A 6000-nucleotide genomic window follows, 5' to 3' on the forward strand; every position below is an offset into this window, starting at 1 on the left:
TACCAGAACAGTGAAAATGCCACACAAAGCTAAATCAACTTATTATTTTTCTTCTTGATATGCACACAGTCTACCCATGTTTCTGCCTTAAGCTTACTGTTGAGTAAGAAAGTACTGAAAGGAGGCCGGGTGCGGTGGGTCACGCCTGTAATCCCAGCACTTTGGGAGGCCGAGGCGGGTGGATCATGAGGTCAAGAGATCGAGACCATCCTGGCCAACATGGTGAAACCCCATCTCTACTAAATATACAAAAAATTAGCCAGGCGTGGTAGCAGGCATCTGTAGTCCCAGCTACTCGGGAGGCTGAGGCAGGAGAATGGCATGAACCCAGGAGGTGGAGCTTGCAGTGAGCCAAGATGGTGCCACTGCACTCCAGCCTGGGCAACAGAGTGAGACTCCGTCTCAAAAAAAAAAAAAAGAAAAAGAAAGGACTGAAAGGAAAATAAATATGAGTTGCCCTATCTTTCACTTTTCTTCTGTGTCATCGTTTTCAGCATGAGTGGTTAGTTAATAAAGTAGCATAATTAAGAAAGGATATGATGAATTTCACTGGCTGTTCGTGTTTCTTAGAATGGTGTGTTTCTTAGAAAGAATGACTTCACGCTGTGATTGAAGCAATTTCTGGTTCAAAGAGACGTTGTGGCTTCTCAGGGTGCTGTCCTCTTTCTCCGTTTGTTGATGAAAAGAGTCAAACTCTGTATAATATTTTAAGAGATTGATTCTGAGTGAAATTTGAGTGACCATGCCTGTGAAACAGCCCTCAGAAGGTCCTGAGAACATGTGCCCAAGGTGGTTGGGGTACAGCTTGGTTTTATATATTTTAGGGAGGCACGAGACATCAACCAAATACATTTAAGAAATACATTGGTTGGGTTCAGAAAGGTGAGACAACTCAAAGTGGGAGCTCCCAGACTATCAGTAAATTTAAACATTTTCTGGGTCATAATTGGTTGAGTTTATCTGAAGACCTGGGATCAATGGAACGGAATGTTCAGGTTAAGATAAAGGATTGTGGAGACTAAGTTTTATTGTGCAGAGGAATCTCTCAGATAGCAGACTTCAGAGACAGCAGGTTGTATGTTTCTTATCAGACCTAAAAGGGTATCTGGCTCTTAGTTGCTTATCTCCTGGATCTGGAAAGAAAGTAAGGAAAACAAAGAGGAAAGGGGATTCTCTGTAGGATGTGGATTTTTCCCACAAGAGACTTTTCAGGGTAATTTCAAAGTGTGGCAAGAAAATATATTTTGGGGTTATATATTTTTCCTTATCTCACAATGGTATTCCAGAGTCAGATTGAAAAGTAAGTCACGATATATAGAATAAAACCCATCTGATCAGAATTGATGGTTTATAGAGCATGACCCCCTAGACCCCTTAGGTAGGAATTTGGGCAAGATAAAAAATCAGAGCTTAGTTCTCAAGTTATATTCATAACACACTCACCTTGTACTCCCTTTAAATCTCAGTAAACTCCCACACATGTGCTCATGGGGCATCATGAATACTGTATGCAAATAGGTAGCAAGAAATGGAAGAGGACACATAGATTGCATGTTACCTGTATCTCCTCTGCTCATGAACATTCTCCATTGTCCCAGCAGCCTTCACTTAAAAAATATAAGTTCAGTGATAAAATTATTAAGAATTTCAAGACCATGATAGCTGAATATTTAACCAAGTGTGGCACTCTTCTGAGCACAGGGCCCTAAGTGATTGCACAAGTCACACATGACCTCGAAGTGGGACCTACTTGCATTTGCTGTTGTATTTCATCTCTCCCTTGCAGGGCCCTAAGACCCTACACAGATCACTGCCCCCATGGATTTGTGTAGAGCTCACCTTTGTTTGCCTGTTACATACCATAAACTGCCTTCTGTGACTAGTTATCTCATCCTAAGTGTTCTTTCTCTCTACAACATTCTAAGCTCTTGAGGACAGTCTTATAATAATGGCTCCTTTTATCATGCAAGATTGGCCCTGCTGAGGCCTTGCTGTTGGCCTTGCTGATTCTATCAACTTCCTGGGTATTTAAATATAATATTTGTAGCTATTATTGTTATTATTATTATTATTTTCATAAAAGGGTTCAGGCCCTGTAGTCAGATTGTCAGTGCTCAAATTGTTATCTTAGTTGTGACCTGGGGCAAGATACTTAATCATTTTAAGTGTCGATTTTTTGCTGTATTTTGTTATAAGAATTAAGTGCTATAAGTTCTCTTAAATTTAGCATGCCTGTCACATGACGAATAAATAAATATTACCTATTCATGTTATTATTATTTCTTCTTCTTCTTCTTCTTATTATTTGTTTTAGTCCCAAAAGTACTATGATCCCTATTTTCAGGATGTGGCATCTGAGATGTTGAGAAGACACACAGCCAGCCGGTGGAAGGCCTTCTCATCTCTAGAACCATGTTGCTCAATATGTAGGCATCAGCAATATGCAGCTATTGAACATTTGACATGTGGCAAGTTTGAATTGAGATGTGCTGTAAGTACAAAATACACACTGAATTTTGAAGACTTAGTATGAAATAAATAATGTAAAAAACCCCACAAACATTTTTATATTGATTACATGTTGAAATAATATTTTGAACATATTGTGTTAAAGTATATTATTAAAATTACTATCATTGTTTTTTACTTTTTAAAATGTGGCTCAAATTTAAAATGTAAATTTTTGAAACTTTGATAATGTGGCTCACATTATATTTCTATTAGACAGATTGCTCTTTCTGGAGATTGTGATTGTGGTGGCTCAGGATTGGGGGTGAAGCCATCTTTAAGAACACATTCCACTGAGCAAGCTAATAAAGCTCTTTGAATTCCTTGCTCATCATAATCTTTAAGATTTAATTTTAATGACCACAGGAGGGAACTTTGGATTTCACTTATCAATGTAAGAAAATGTTTTAAGCTGGTAATTGGTTTGCATCTCAGATGAACCTAATTCTGGTTGACAGGAAGCCGAAAGGCTTTCTCTTCCTCCATGTGGTGCTAATGGCCTAGGGAAGAACACAAGTTTTAGAATGGAAGATTTGAACCTCAGCTTCCTCTTCTAGCTGTGTGACTTCAGGCAAAATATTTTTGCTTTTTGGACTCTTAGTTTCTTTATCTGAAAAAAGGGACAATAATATCTACAGAGCTGAATATCTTTGCCCTCTGGTTAAAGTCTTTATCTTCTCTACCTTGTTCTGTGCTCTGGGGGGATGACCTATGAATGACACCAAAGGGCTCTCTTGACAATTGGTTTCAGGTTGAGTTTGGACCTGAAACTCCCCACTCTCTTGAGTAGGGCTGGACACCTTCAGGACATCAGAATTCTGGGAGAGAAGTATATGAATGGATTTCTTTGGATTGAGCACAGATATTTGTGTGTTGTGTTAATGTCCATAGAGAGCACCCAGAGTGGATGAGGCTCTCCATAACCAGGTGGATGAGCTGCGCATTCTGGGGATGCCCCAGAGCTTGCTCAATTGCCTCCTGTATAGAATGCCTTATCTGTCCCAATATTGCTTATGACTTGGGGTCAGTTTTTCTTGCAAAAGGTGTGACATAGTCAACTTAGCCTGATGGAATTCATTGGCATTATCATGTGCAACATCACCTAGAAGCAGCTACTTAACAGAATAGTGGGATGGCCTGCCAAAGGCTCAGTTATGAAGATAGTAGGAAGGCAACGCTCTACAAATTTGGAGTGCTCTCCTTCATGATATGGTATATATGCCTCAAAACCAATGGCTAGAATATAGTGTCATCCCTTATAGCCAGAATGCCCAGGTATGGGAACCAAGGGTGGAGATGAGAGTGGCCTGTCTTACTGCTACACCAAATAACCCATTGGAAGTACTTCTGTTTAATGTTCAGGAGATGCTAATGCCCAAAGAAAGACTACTTGTAAAAGAGTCATGGTCCTAGTGAATTGGAAGCTGAAGCTGCCTCTGGCCATTTTGAGCTCCTCATGTAGCTGGACCATTGTATAGAAAAGGGGTCACTGCATTCAGTGAGGTGACTGGTCCTGATTACCAGGGGATAATGAGGTTATCCCCTAATGAATTCAGGCCCTTCATAAATCAAGATTGTGGTTAATTTTTCAGTAAGGAACACCATCCAGTTGAGAAGTGGGCAGAGGATAGGGCAAACAAGGAATAGTGGTGGAAGAAGTCTGGCTGCTACGCTTATCACCTTAGGTCTTATGCTCACATGCGAAGCTACAGGAACTGTTATGGAAATGCCAGATGTTTGGTCTAGGTCCTGTCATTGACTGCTCAGAAAGCCAATCACTGAAACAATGAGTTTTTCCAGGGGGTAAGGCTTCGTTATATTGCAGGTGACATCAGCTGGGAAGATGGGAGCCAAGCCTCAACTCTGTTCTTTCTAACCAGCTAAAATGGGGTTGGGGGTGTATATAGCAGGAAGGAATTTAGAAAACAGAAATTAAGAAAGAGTAAGGAAGCAATCAGAAGGAATAAGGGGTCTGGCATCTCACCGATCTGGTGAGTTTCAGTTTCCTTGATACTATCTGGGAAGCCTGATGGTCGATTTCCTGAGAAAGGAAAGTTTGTTGGATAAGACAAATGTAAGTTTCAAGCTTTAATACCAGGAGGGCCAATTTCTATGTTTATTCAAGAACCATAAACATCATTCTATGAGACAATTTGGTTGTTTTCAGAAATATAACGGTTATATTTTATGTTAACTAGTTATCTCCTCACTTTTTACTCTCATATTTTTATGAAAAAAGGTAGTTTTATGAAAATCATCTTTTGGTGGTTGCTCATGTTTTGGGTTTCTGTTGGGAAGATGACTGAATTGATATTATTTCATCCTGTTTTGGCATTTTTGCAATTTTTGAATTAAAAATAACAGTAAATGATGGGGGAGGGTCCCTGGGGGAGTGTTGCTGGGGGAGGAATGGACTCTGCTGAATGTCTTCTGTTTCCCTTCCAGATCCACTTTTCACCCTTCCCTACCCTGCTTTATGCCCCAGGAGGCTCATTCTGTTGGGTTTCATCAGTGGGATCCCTTGTGCTCTGGTTCCAATTGTGTTTAGACAATGGAGCAGGAAGGGAGGCAGAAGCAGTAGATCAGACAGCAGGTGAGCAGTGAGTTAAGAGTATCTATTCCCCTCATTTTTTCCCTGTCATATTACAAGGGTTGGTTCCTCACTCCATGGAAAGCCATAGTTGGTGTTGCCGTTTACTACCCTCTCTGAGTTCTCAGAGCTGTTGCTAGTCTCAGGTTACTGCAGCAATCCTTGTTGGATGACGTTAAACTCTGCTGAGACCAGGGCTGATGTTCCTGCCTTGCTGGGTTGTTGTAAGGATTGGAGATAATGAATGCATATCACTCAGTACAATGACTAGCACTCCATAGGCCCTCAAAATGATAATTTTTTTTTTCTGCCAAATCCTTTTAAATTCCAAGTTCAAATGATTGCTTAAGGAATTGGCACTGCTTTAATAAATAAATGAGATAATGTATGTGCACGCTTTGTTCAGCGTAAATCACTGTAGAAATGCAAGATAGAGTTATCCTAGATTCTCTGAACCTTAAAAGTATTATTTTTAAAAATACAGTTCTGTTTGTCTTGCCTTAGTCAGATGCAATTAGGTTTTTCTTAGAAGTGGAGTAGGATAGAAACTTGAACTGCAGATTTTCATGGAAATCTCATTGAATTAAAAACTTTGTACATCTTCTTCAGGCTCTAGGCCTTTGGTTTTAGATTTCCCATTCTCGTTTCCTCTTCTTTCTAGCCCAGTGAAGCATAGGTATCAAGATGAGCAGATGGAGAGGTAATTGCTTCTCTGTCTCATTGCAGAAAAAAAAGCAAAAAGCAGTGAGAAAAAGCATCTTGAAATGCAGAAGAAACTATTAAGTCTGCACAGTGGCTTTGCACAGTACCTTCTGAGATGGGAAGGGAAATGGTGAGGCAAGGTAAACAGGAGTTGATTTTCCTTCTGCTGTAGAACTTTACATACCATAAATCAGAGTTAT

The 6000-nt window shown here is 40.0% G+C and overlaps 1 long non-coding RNA gene across 1 annotated transcript in view; it reads left to right on the forward strand.

Annotated features, from left to right (window-relative positions):
• Positions 1–5465, forward strand: part of LOC134761000 (uncharacterized) — a 259752-nt gene extending 254287 nt beyond the window's left edge. The window contains exons 3-4 of the long non-coding RNA XR_010139178.1: positions 2345–2491; positions 4954–5465. This is a non-coding gene — a long non-coding RNA (uncharacterized LOC134761000). The remainder of the gene's footprint in view (positions 1–2344; positions 2492–4953) is intronic.
• Positions 5466–6000: the final 535 nt, after the last annotated feature.

The sequence above is a fragment of the Pongo abelii genome, chromosome 2 (assembly GCF_028885655.2).
Source record: "Pongo abelii isolate AG06213 chromosome 2, NHGRI_mPonAbe1-v2.0_pri, whole genome shotgun sequence".
In the NCBI taxonomy this organism is placed as follows: Eukaryota; Metazoa; Chordata; class Mammalia; order Primates; family Hominidae; genus Pongo; species Pongo abelii.